Genomic DNA, 13,364 nt, shown 5'->3' with positions numbered 1-13,364 from the left:
CACCCCTGATTCTGCCATGAACAAACTTGAAACTACAGTCATCAATGTACTAACTCATAGTATTAACTAAGCACTATCACTTCTGGTTCTAGAGAAGAAGATTTTTGCAGAATCCTTAATTTTGGGGGGCTTGGGCCCCCTGAGGGCCCCCTGGGTGGGGCATGGTGCCCATTTTAACAAATTGAGTTCCCTAACCCCTTAGGGATGCTACCTGCCAAGTTTGGTGAAAATGGGTCATGGGGTTCTCAAGAAGAAGATGAAAATGTACAATTTAGGCCCCATTAGAACCCTTCCCCACCCCCCTCCCCTGCGTCCCAAGGGGGGCACCCCTGATTCTGCCATGAACAAACTTGAAACTACAGTCATCAATGTACTAACTCATAGTATTAACTTAGCTCTATCACTTCTGGTTCTAGAGAAGAAGATTTTTACAGATTCCTTAATTTTGGGGGGTTTGGGAAATGTCAAGTCTATCTCACTCGATATGATGTTATACAGGGCCTGCCCAAGTTGAAATCCTGTGCATCCATTCTGATGAGCTAAAACAGATTTAAAATGCGTATTAGTGCAAATGTGCATAAAAATGTGTATTTTAAATCTGTTTTAGCTCATCAGAATAGATGGCCTCCACATTTTGTCTACATATTCTGAAAGCTGATGAGTAGTAGATGTCAGCTATTTGGTCTATAAGTCTTGCTGAATATCAAACTTATCAAAATTGTTGCGTGAAAAAATGAAATTTCATAATGACATCGACAGATTTTAAATTTATTCATGTGTCTCACTTATATCCTTGATCAATTTGTACCCAAATTTCAGTATGTTGGAGCTCATTAAATTTCATAATGACATCAACAGATTTTATATTTATGCATGTGTCTCACTTATATCCTTGATCAATTTGTACCCAAATCTTAGTATGTTGGAGCTCATTTAATTCTCAATCGATATTATCCTTATAATTATTCCATTTGATGATGCCATCATTGTGAGAAAATCGATTGAAGTTACACTTGTCAAATTTGACATTTTATCATTAAGGCAGTTCTATTTTTTTTTTTCAAAATGCAAACTGACACGAATTTATTCATTGAGCAATAGCTCACTGATCCCTGGTTGGATTTCTCATAGATTAGAGAGGTTGATATGTTGTAGCTGGCACTTTGGGCTGTAGTTGCATGGCCATTGTTTTTTAACTGGATGTTTCAACCGTTTCTAAGAATGTGGTTGAATTTGAAACTCAGGCTTCGATTCTCCCTATCGCATATAGCTCTCCGAATCTGAACGCGTGTGGCGCTCTAATTTTTTTACCTTTAATTCTTTGGACATTAACTTCCGGTTTCATGCTAGCTCGATGCGCTACCGGCGAACGTTTTTTTCCGTACATGGAAACGCTATGGGACATTATTCATCGTGCATCATGATTGTCAGCCAAGGCAGCCGGCGCCGCGGCATGGCGAGCATGGTTCGAAGAAAATGCAGTCGACTGTGGAGAGCAGGTACACGCGCAGAGAGTAGGCCCATAGCGTTTCCATGTACGGAAAAAATATTTGCGGCCTGTGCATGTGGCGCACCTCTACTGCTCGGAGCACGGATATTTGTCCAGTTTTTCCCTTTAAGCATCATCAGAAGTACACTCTGCTGCCTCACAGAAAAACCCCATGGTGTAATGGATAGTTATATTCGGGAAATAAACAAACTAAAGTCAAAACAAATATATTTCTTTGGATCCAAAACAAAGCTTGTAAGTTCGCCTATAGAAAAGTACACACGCAAATCAATAACCGGAAGTTACTGTCCCAGTCTGAGAGGTTCGATATCGGAGGTATCGAACGATATCACTTGATATCACCTTGATATCGGCTATATGCGGTATGGAGAATTTACAGAGATTTTGTGCAATTTGTAGAGAAATTGCCTGTAAACAAATCTCCAGGGCTTGATGGCATTACAGCTGGCATGCTGACTGAAACCAGTCGAAAAACCGATAGCCGATGATGGTATTGCAACGCATGTTCCATACTTCCCTTTCTCTGGGTCGTTTACCTACACAATGGAAAAAAAAAATCTGTAGTAACCCCTGTTCACAAAGCTGGTAATATTTCAGATGCCCGTAATTATTGTCCAGTTGCCCTTACCTCAATTGTTTGTAAGATGATGGAAACACTTGTGGACCAAAGCATACAAAACCATCTGGATATATTCAGTTTGTTGTCTCCTAGGCAACACGGTTTCAGTAGGAAACGATTGTATGTTACTCCGGTACTTAATATCACACATTGAGTGGTTTTCAGCCCTGGATTCTACACCTCTTATACCAATGATTGACGCAATCTTTTGGAATTTCAGTAAAGCTTTCGACCATATGCCCCATGATATATGTCTTCATAAATTATCTGTGAATTATAATGTTCAAGGACAACTGTGGAAATGGATTAGATCATTCATGTGTAATAGACAACAACTTGTACAGTACTGTGGCTATCGCTCTGAATGGGCTGAGGTCACATCACGGATACCACAAGAGAGTGTACTAGGTCCCAGGCTCTTCAATATGTTCATCAATGACATTGTTAATGTAGTTCAGTCTCCATGTGTACTATCCGCTGATGCACACAGACTTGACTAAAATAGTCACATGGTGTGCAAACAACAGAATGCAGCTTAACTCCTCAAAGACTAAAGTTTTGTGAATTGCGCCTCGTAAGAGGAACGTCGATCAGCCAAGATACATGATTGAAAATGTGAGTGTTGAACAGGTCCATCCAGTGAAGAACCTGGGTATTGTACTAAATAGCAAACTAAATTTGATGATCACGTGCAACACGTAATTTCAAAAGCTAATCGCATGCTTGGTCTGTTATCTCATCTGTCAGCTGGAGTCTCCTCTTGTGCATTGCTTTGTCTTTACAAGTCACTTGTATTGCCTATCCTTGAGTATGGGGTACCAGCTTGGTTTGTTCATGCCAGGAAACACATTGATGCGTTGGAGAGAGTTCAGAGGAGGGCAACATGAATGATCTTGTGCCAGAGACGGCAAGAAATGTCGTATGATGAAAGGGTACAAACGCTAGATTGGTACACTCTTTAATCCAGAAGGTCTTATTTCATGATGTCACTTTTTTGTGAAGACACTGTATAATTTCATTCACTGTGAATCTGTGCAATGTGTGTAATATATTACTCCATGAACGATATGTAACGCATGATGTCAGATTTCGTTTTCTCAAAGCCAGAACCGAACAGTTACGACAAACAGCAATCTGTAGGTTTCCAGTAATCTGGGAAGCCTCTCTTCAGATGAGAGAATTGATATTGTATTTGGAGATATGTCACATACTTTACAAGTTCTTAAAATATGCAACTTTGATTCAGAGAGTGACGGTCATAAAGGCCCAATAAATACAGTATAATTATGTTACCCTCTTCATATCCCCATTTTGTTTCTGTATGACTGCATGTTTGATTTACTGTGACTGATATAATGTAAGTGCTACTTTATGTACGTTTTTGACATAGTTTATTGGGTGTGGGGAAGAAGACCTGCGGGTCATGGAAATTAAGTAACGTTAACCTTTTCTTGCCCCTGGCAGCCCTGTTTTCTATGTCACAATCTAGTGGGTTTTTTTCTCTCTAATTTGTGTCTTGTCTCTGTGTTATAATTTATCTTATTTTTGTTATGCTGAATCAAATGTGTTTTGTGTTTACCCATGTACTTGTGCAATGTCTGAAATGCCGAATAAAATTATAATAATAATAACAATAATAACAAATGATAATAATACTCATCATGTATGAGGAGAATCTAAAGCGTATTGTCTGCAAGATTCCAAGTTCCAATATTTACTCTCTGATAAAGATGTCAGAAATTTCATGGCCAGTTGCCCCCAATTACAATGTAAACAGATCACCTAATTTGTCAATTATGACAAATTTCGAAGTCTAGTTGATTAATCTTTTAGCTGGTTTGTCTAGTGTAGTCATCTGGGCTATTGGTCAGCACTGTTTATTTTTTCTTCCAAAAATTGTTTTTGTGATGAAATTACTCCATTTTTTAGGTAGGATTAATTTGCTTCTAGAGCGAGGGCAGTACCTCAAGGGCTGGGGGGGGGGGGGGAGGGAGATGAGCTATCATGGCCATGCAACCTGGGGTAGTGTTTCTATACTGTTCAATAACATGATTCGATTATATTAAATGGGTTAGTCAAATACCGGTTCGTGATTGGCTAAACACAGTCACATGATGGAGGCACATTGGTTATGTTCGCCCATGGGCAGAACATTTTTGTAATGTTCTCCCATGGGAAAACATTTTCACTTAACTAATGACAAACAGTACCAAACGATTGAACGATCATATTTTTCACGCAATCGATAGGATAAATTTGCCTATTCCATACAATGTGAAAAAGCAGATGACCAATTATTGCAATGCATACGAAAGTGTGATTTGAAGGACCCGCGCAGAGTGAATTTGGCTCTGCGCGAGCGATCGAGTGCATTGTGCTGGTGGTTGACGTTGCGAACATGGCTTGGTATTTGACTAACCCATATAATATAACAGATGATGACTTTTGTTGTTGGGAACATGTACCAAACGTTCCACCCTCAGGATTTGAAATGCTATTTCGGGAGGCTGTAATGCAGCTGTCATTTGTATGACGCAACTCTTGACCCCCGGGAAAGGTGCATCATGGTCGCGTCAAGTACCACCAATTTGATGACGCGTGGTACCGTCATGGGAGCAAAATGTCTGTCACAATACTGACCCATACATGTGCGTCATAGTCGGTCATTTAACCAGAGTGTGTCAAAAGGTTCGTTAATAGGACCATCATGTAATTTTGCGAGGCTTCTTGCATGGTATCCCTCCGTAACAGAATAAAACAAACTCGCGATCGTGAGCCGGCCGAATTCACTGGCTCCTGAAAACGCGAAAATGACACAATTTTCATTCAGTTTTATTATAACATACTGATACTCACTTCATTCTCGTATGTCTTTTTTTTCTATCTGATGTCAGACTAAAGGTCTTTTCAGAAAGTTTGAGCAAAAACTTGCTCCAAACCACACTACCAAACACGATTTGTGATTAAAATCATCACATACACGCCCGCGGCATCGCGAAGCTCGCTATCCTTCAATCGCTCTCACTGTAGTGTAGCATCGACCGTCGACCGTGGAATCTGCAGCAAAACCATACACATACAAACACATACAAACGATTATGGAACTACTGAGAGTCTATTAAAACCTATATTAACTTAAAATAGTAAATTCTATTTAAACACTAGCCATATAAACCATGTACGGTAGGCAGGGGCTTCAATCAAGCTGTTTTCGAATCGGGGAAGGGGAGGCGGGAGGTTATGGAAAATATTACTGTGGAAAGGCCGTAGTTTCGCGAAACTAGATAGTTCAAGGACATGCCATAGCAACGTGTACCTGTATATCAAAACACGCGTTTCTATGGGATGTTCATGAACTAGGGAACGGTTTTGAGAAATTCGAAGTCATTCGAAGTTGAAGTGGTTTTTTCCTACGCATTTTTATTTTTGTTGTTGTTCATATCTCAAAAATTCGATTTCTTAATTTTTTCAACTAGTATTTGGGAATCTTGTAATATATTTAAAATGTTGATAGAAATTTCTGAATACATTCAGAAAGTACGCCTAAGCGCCTAGGCCTACTGTTTGGATATTTAAATATTTACAATTACCTTGTATCTTTATTAAAATACTTTATGTAATCTATTTCTCATATGTTTTGCATTTTCTTAATATAAATATTCTTTGATATTAATACTTTGTATTCATATTATATTTCATTGCTATTTTTCCTACGCATTTTTGTTCATACATGTATCTCAAAAATTTGATTTCTTATTGTCAGCTAGTCAGGGGCATATAGATAGCAGGGGGTATGGGGGATGCATCCCCCAGAATTTTAGCTGGGGGGATGGTGTGTACATTCACCCCCCTCCCCTCCCCCAGATGAAAGATCGAACAAAAACTATATTAAATAGTAATATTGCATGCCAGTTCAAAAATCAAACAATAGTATTTAAATGATTATCAAAATTATTATAAAAATTACAATATGACCGAGTTTATATATATATATATAGATATATGACCCAGCTATAGGGAAATCCCCCCCCCCCCCACCCGGGTGAAGGACCTGCCTACACCACTGCAACTAGTATTAATTAGGTGATACGCTATCAGCGTATCACCTACTGTGATTGCCAAAATTTCTCTTTTTTTTTATTCTTCTTTCTTTCTGCCACATTTTGTGTCGTCAATATCTCCACAATGACATTACGGAATAACATGACATTTTCAGTCAACATGTCTCATAACAATATCTAGCCACAATAAGGTTTTCATGACAGTAACATATCTATGACGTCACCTAGGCGCCATTTTGTGATTTTCGGACCTTGTCACATGATCGATCATAACTTCATAACTAGATGTCATTTCTGTATCATTTTCGGTGGACATAAAGTTCAGGTCACGTTCTATCTTAGTTACCGAGGTCATCATTAAGCGCGCGTAAGCGCGAGTCAAAATTTTAAAAGGCTCAAAACGACTTCCCAATGGGAAATCTTGAAGTTTCAGACAATTTTAAGCGTTTCAAAAAATTTCTTGGGTGCGCGTCCGTCCGCGCAATTTCGCGCGCACAGCGCGTCAGCAACATGAAAATACACTTTTTTTTGACTGATTTGGATTCCTGATACTTTGAGTAACAATATCCATTGATTTCTGATCGATTCTGACAAATAACAAAGCAATGCACTTGCGTCAAAGTTCAAATTTCGCGCGCGCGTCTTTCTGCAAATATAGTGAAAAAACATGTCTTTGTTTATTTCGCCATAGCTCTTTAAATCGTCCGTTGACCCTATATTTTCATTGGATATTACAAAAGCATATGAATGGTTAATAACATTCCAAGTATCAATATTGCCAGGAAAACTCGATGACGTCATCATATCGTCATCTTAAATCAAAAAAGTGGAATTAAATTTTTTGAGGTACTGTTTCTGACATTCGTTTGCTCGTATCTCTGTTGTTTAAGGCAGCTCAATATTATTCCAAATTCAGATATGTGGTACATTTGCCTCTCAAGTCCATGTGATTTTTTTGAAATCTGATGACATCATCATACTTTAAATTTTGATTAAAGGTAAAGACTCAAAATCAGACAAGTTTACGTGTTATGTCTATGGGAGGTGATTTTTTTTAAAACCATGCATTGACATGACAACGTTTAAGCACCTTTACCTCAGCTGAGTTTGCTCCATTTCCTCTGAAATTTAAGTATGTTGTAGCTGAGACAATAAGCTGCAGTAATCATGCATTTTTTTGTTCAAATCTCCTCATCAGGTTGACAATTTTGCGGCTTAAAACTGAAAATGAGAATGGAATGTGGACGAAACGATTCCTGATTCATCTTTCACATACATAAGCTTACGTTCCTCATATTTTCTCGTCGAGATGTATGGCCGAGTGTTAAATGCGACGTCTCAGAGACGTGAGGTTGCACACGTGCGGGTTCGAACCCCACAAGATCATGAAACAAAATACTTAGCTATTTTACTTTTTTTTCTTCAATGGTGTATTACACATCCGTCCATGTAGAAATCATGTTCGTATATAAACGAGCCTACACACACACACACACACACACACGCAATCTCCCTCTGTTTTGTGTTGGAGACCACATTGCTTCGACTGCTGCAAAATTTTGCAGGCTGGGTTTGTCTAATTGATGACAGTATAATAATGACGACTTACGATGAGTATGTTGCACTTTGAACAATTGTCTTTCAAGTCCATGTCATTGTTTTGTACTTTGATGACGTCATCACACTGAAAATTGTGATTAAAGGCAAGGTATCAAAATCAGCTGATTTTACGCGTTATATCTACAGGACATATTTTTCCCCAGTTGCCATGAAATGGCATACCGCCATCAGTCGTTACAAGGCCGCATTTCCGTCTAGCAATACATGTTCACGGGGCCACGTTTGTTGAGTGAGCGTTGACTTTTCCCCTTATTATATCTCTACATTGTTTTTTTGCCTTACCATTTCCATGTTAATTACCCCGGTCATCATTACGCGCGCGTATGCGCGCGTCAAAATTGTTAAAGGCTCAAAACGACTTCCTAATGGGAAATCTCGAAGTTTCAGACAATTTTAAGCATTTCAAACTGTTTCGTGCGTACGCGTCCGTCCGTGCATTTTCGCGCGCACAGCGCGTAAGCGACATAAAATGCATTTTCGACTGATTTGGATTCTTGATACATGACGTAACAATATCCATTGATTTCCGATCGGTTTTGACCTATAACAAAGGAATGCACTGGCGTCAAAGTGAAAAATTCACGCGCGCGTCTTTCTGCAAATATAGCTAAAAAACATGTCTTTGTTTATTTCGTCATAGCTCTTTAAAACGTCCTGTGACCCCATGTTTTTATTGCATATTACAAAACCATATGAATTGTAAATAACATTTCAAGTATCAATATTTCCATATATGCTCTATGCCGTCATCATATCGTCATCTTAAATCAAAAAATTGAATTAAATTTTTGACGTACTGTTTCTGATATTCATTTGCTCGTATCTCTGCTGTCTGAGCTCAATATTATCCCAAATTCAGATATGTGGTACTTTGAACATTTGCCTTTCAAGTCCATGTGATGGTTTTGAAATTTGGTGACGTTATCATACCTTAAATTGTGATTAAAAGTAAAGACTCAAGATCAGACAAGTTTACGTGTCATGTCTATGGGAGGTGATTTTTTCTTTAAACCATGTATTGACTTGATAACGTTTAAGCACCTTTACCTCAGCTGATTTTGTTCCATTTCCTCTGAAACTTAAGTATGTCGTGAAATTTTTTTGAAACACCTAGTAGTTACAATATAGCACCATATTTCGTCCGGGTATAAATTCCATTGTCATGTAAAGACACGCACTCGCTGTATTTTTCTTTGTTTTGTATTGGACGATTCATTGCTTAACTGCTGGAAAATTTTACAGGCTTGTAGCTGTAAGCGCTCTCCAAACTGATCATATTCATGACAAGATTCGATATAGCAGTTTTGGTTATGGAAATAAGGGCTAAAGTTCATATTTTTAAAAGACCAATATTAAAATCAAGATGATCTTTGAAACACTGTATTGACGTGTTTCAATTTGTGCGTGTTTATATTTGTTCGTCATCGTACAGATACACTCTACTAAGAAACCTGTTTATCTACTTGGGCCTACTTGCACACGCAGACACACGTACAGGACTTTCCATGTGGTTTGTATTGTTATAAACAATTTGATCTGAATAATGAAGGTCCAAAAAAAATCGACTTTGCTAAAATATTATTGCAGAAATATAACTTAAAGTCGCTATATTTTATTGTTTCGTTGTCGATCACTGGTGACCAATATCTGATGACCCCAAGCGTATCACCTAACTCGTCTTTAAAGTGACGAGTTTCATGTCTCGTTTATCTTGTATTTATAAATAAATGTTGATACAAATTTCTGAATAATATTCAGATAGTAGGCCTACTGTTTGGACATTTAAATATTCACAATTACCTTGTATCTTTAATATTCTTAATATTTTATGCATTTTATTTTTCATGTTTTGCATTTTATTCTTTGATATTATTTTTTATTCATATACGTATATTCTATTTAATTGCTTTTTTAAATATGCATACACGCGGCCCCATTGTAATTCAGCCACGTATCTAAAATGGGCTTTTACTGTGCTTAAATAAATATGAATAAATACGAATGAAATCAAATTTCAATCTTTAATCCACGCCTACAGGCAACAGAAACAAACAAACACACATCAACAAACAAACAAAAAAACCCCGCAAACGTACGCGCCGTGAAGCGAGCCATATAGTCTAGGCTAGGGTGCAAAACGAAAACTAGCCGTCCGGAAGCGCGCCATACCCCAGGTTTGATAATATATAGCACTCGCATGTAAAACGAAAACTAGCCGTCGGGAAGCGCGCCAGGCTACATCGCTCGCGTACAAAACGAAAACTAGCCACTGCACTGGGACATGATCATTCAGAGCTCTGCAGCATTCCAGTCTGGTACGTACCGCGAATAACATGTGCGTCAAGGGTCAGTCATTTTCACGAAGAGGTGCGTCACCATTTTGCATGGTTAATGCATCAATGTCTCATAGAGGTGTGTCACTTTTTGTGACGGAGGGTACATTATGGTACCTAAAAGATATGACGCACATTGGTACTTTGACGCACCTATCCCGGGGGTCAAGAGGTACGTCATACAAATGACAGCTGCATAAGTCCCTCAATAGCATTTCAAACCCTTCGGGTTGAACATTCGGTATGTTCCCTCCCCCGCCAGTCATCATCTATATAATGTTGAAGGGGTCATTGAGTATGCTTGCTGCTTGTTGCTGTAGATTTGTACACTGTTATCAGTTCTTTTTCTTGACTTCTTCTTTTTGATCAAGAAGGAAGGTGTGAAATTTTTGTTATAGCGCAGAGAATATTTTCTTTGCCAGTGCGTTAGCCTTGTTTCTGTCGGAGAATGTCCACTGATTTGTTTTCTTTGGCTAAGGGAGGGATGTCATCTGTACTAGGAGTATCAAAGGGTTCATTCTCCCCGTCTGTTTCTAAACCTGGGATAGAGGAGTTTATATATTTACTCTATTGCAGTAGTTCTTTCCGATACTCTCTTTTTTTTCTTTCCTTGTGTTCTTTGTGCAATGGTTTCTTTGAAATCTGAAGATGATCTGGATCTGAAGGTGAGGTATCGATTTGTGTAGAGAGGTTTCCTGTATACGTGGTGTGGCAGGGTACCATCTGCCTCTTTGTGATCATAGTGTCCAAGAAAAGAAGAGCCCTCTGATTTTTTATTTTCAAGCTCAATCATGAACTTGTTATTTGAATGTTAACAGTTAATGTGTTGAAAAATGTCATCGATTTTCCTAGCTCCATACTGCCACGCCACAAAAATATACATGTATCATTCACATACCTAAGCTAGATCTTGGGGCTGAGTGTTGCTGACAGAAGAGCATTCTCTTCAATTAAATGTGGGGGGGGGGCATAGCAGGACCTTCTGTCTGCTGGTAGACAGTGTCTTTCCACTTGGCAAAAAGTGGAATTGAGACTTACAATTGTACCAGTAGGAAGTCACACATATGGTCTCATTTTAAGCCAGTTCTTGCATGAAGAGTGGTATTGTTGTTAAAACACTCCAGTATGACATCACATGTGCCTTTGACAAGCACACTCATGAAAAGTGACTCCATATTGAAGCTGGCTAACAGTAAAACTAATGATTTTCTTTAACATTTTAACTGTCCACACCCAACTACCATGCTCACGATGGAGCTTGAAATTGATTAAAGTGCGTTTTCTTTCTTGGACAGCCTGATCACAATGAAGCAGGATGGTACCGCGTCACATCAAGTGTACAGGAAACCTACCCATTGGACTGATACCTCAAATTCAGATCCTTTCACCATCCTTCCATTAATTTACTCTCTGTTCCATGCACTGATGAAACAGATATGAAGAGATCGGCAGAATACTCTATTGGTTGTAGCAACTACAGCACTGAACATACTGCGGTATGTTCAGTGCTGTATTTTTGCGCTTCCTTTTCGCTTCCTTTTCTAATCGGCAAAGAGAACACTTGGCAATAATGTCAACAAAAGAAGATGTGCTAGACTTGAGATCTTTGAGGAAAAGAATGATCCATAATAAGTATGCGCATTCTTTCAGGGCCAAACAAAAAGAAGACAACAAGCAAGACTCCTTCATGTGCTCTGTTTGCATGGGAATAGCGACACAGTGTCAACAAGCTACAGCTTTGTTCTGCTTGTATGGCACAATGTGCCAGGTTGATTCCATTTGCTGACTATTGCTAGTCTCTTGGAGCAAACTATGAGGGGTCGGCATCATTTGCTTGTTCTTCTCGTCTGGGTAGGCTGGTAGACCACACCGCTCTTTGCGATGAATGCATGACATAGGATCTTCAATGTGAATGAGTGCTAACTATTTCACGCATGGGACCTCCATTCAATGTCCTATCCAAGGGACCGAGTGTTTTGCCTCTTACTAGAGAGAACAGAATGATTGCACGCAACATTGCTCAGGTAGACTTGGGGAATCAAACCTAAGTCATTTGGTTTGGGGGGCAGACACGCTACTGACTGAGCCAAATCACAAATCACCACCCTCAGCTTGTTTACACCAGCTCACAATAGTATGATACATTTCATAAAATTTCACACTTTTTCTTACTTTACTGTCCTTCCTGGAACATCTTACACATAGTCAAAACATACAATCTGAGGTGTAGTTTTGTGAAACCTACCTTGCTATTGTGAGGTAAGGTGCCTAAGCATTATAATGCCTATTTTGGCTGACCTCATTATTAACAACATCACAAAATGCAAAAAAAGTTGAGCTTAAGTGGATGCTGATAAAGTGTGAAATTCCAATCTTAGATGAATGGGTCGAGGGGCAGATGACAAAGACAAAGGAAATGTGTTCCCCTCTGCCAATTAAAGTGAGAAAAACTACCATGGTATTGTCTGCAAGAAGAAAATATTATTGAGCCAGGTCATTCAGGCCCTGAAGGGCATGAAGAACAGCCAGCAACTCCAAGAAGTTGATATGATGACAGGATTTGAGGGGAGACCAAATGCTTGAGACATGATGGGTGGGGGCAAAGAGGCCAAATGGGACACATCTGTTGTGATCATGAGGGAAGGGGAGGGGCTCGCATATAAATAAAATCAGTCAAGAAACATGGCTGGTATTATGCACACAAAACGTGTCAAGGCGGTGGTGGGCAATGGCAAGGGATTTTCAAGAAGAATATGAACATATATAATATACACTGTAGGTCCCTATTTGGACTCATCCCACCCCCTTCTCTGCCAAGTTTGGTGAAAATCAATTGTGGGATTTTCAAGCAGAAGATGAAAATTTACAATTTAGGCCCCCATTAGGATCACTCCCACCCCCTCCCCTGGATCCCAAGGGGGGGGATCCCGCCATGAACAAACTTGAAACTACAGTCATCAATGTACTAACTTGCAGTATTAACTTAGCTCTATCACTTCGTTCTAGAGCAGAAGGCTTTTAAGATCCCTTAATTTAGGGGGGGGGGGGGGGGCTGGGGCCCCTAGGTGGGGCATGGTGACCATTTGAACAAATTGAGATCTTATCTGTATAGGGATACTACAACTGTACCTACCAAGTTTGGTGAAAATTCATGAAGGGGTTTTCAAGAAGAAAAATGTACAATTTAGGCCCCCATTAGGATTCCTTACAACCCCTTCCCC

The 13,364-nt window shown here is 39.2% G+C and overlaps 1 pseudogene; it reads right to left on the bottom strand.

Moving 5' to 3' along the window:
- The window catches only part of LOC139744120 (proteasome adapter and scaffold protein ECM29-like), a 394,771-nt pseudogene that overhangs the window by 24,847 nt on the left and 356,560 nt on the right, over positions 1-13,364 (bottom strand).

The sequence above is a fragment of the Diadema antillarum genome, unplaced genomic scaffold (genome assembly GCF_040938485.1).
Source record: "Diadema antillarum isolate AM-2024a unplaced genomic scaffold, OU_Dant_1.0 seq00001137_RagTag, whole genome shotgun sequence".
In the NCBI taxonomy this organism is placed as follows: Eukaryota; Metazoa; Echinodermata; class Echinoidea; order Diadematoida; family Diadematidae; genus Diadema; species Diadema antillarum.
This window is presented reverse-complemented; position numbering and strand designations above follow the sequence as displayed.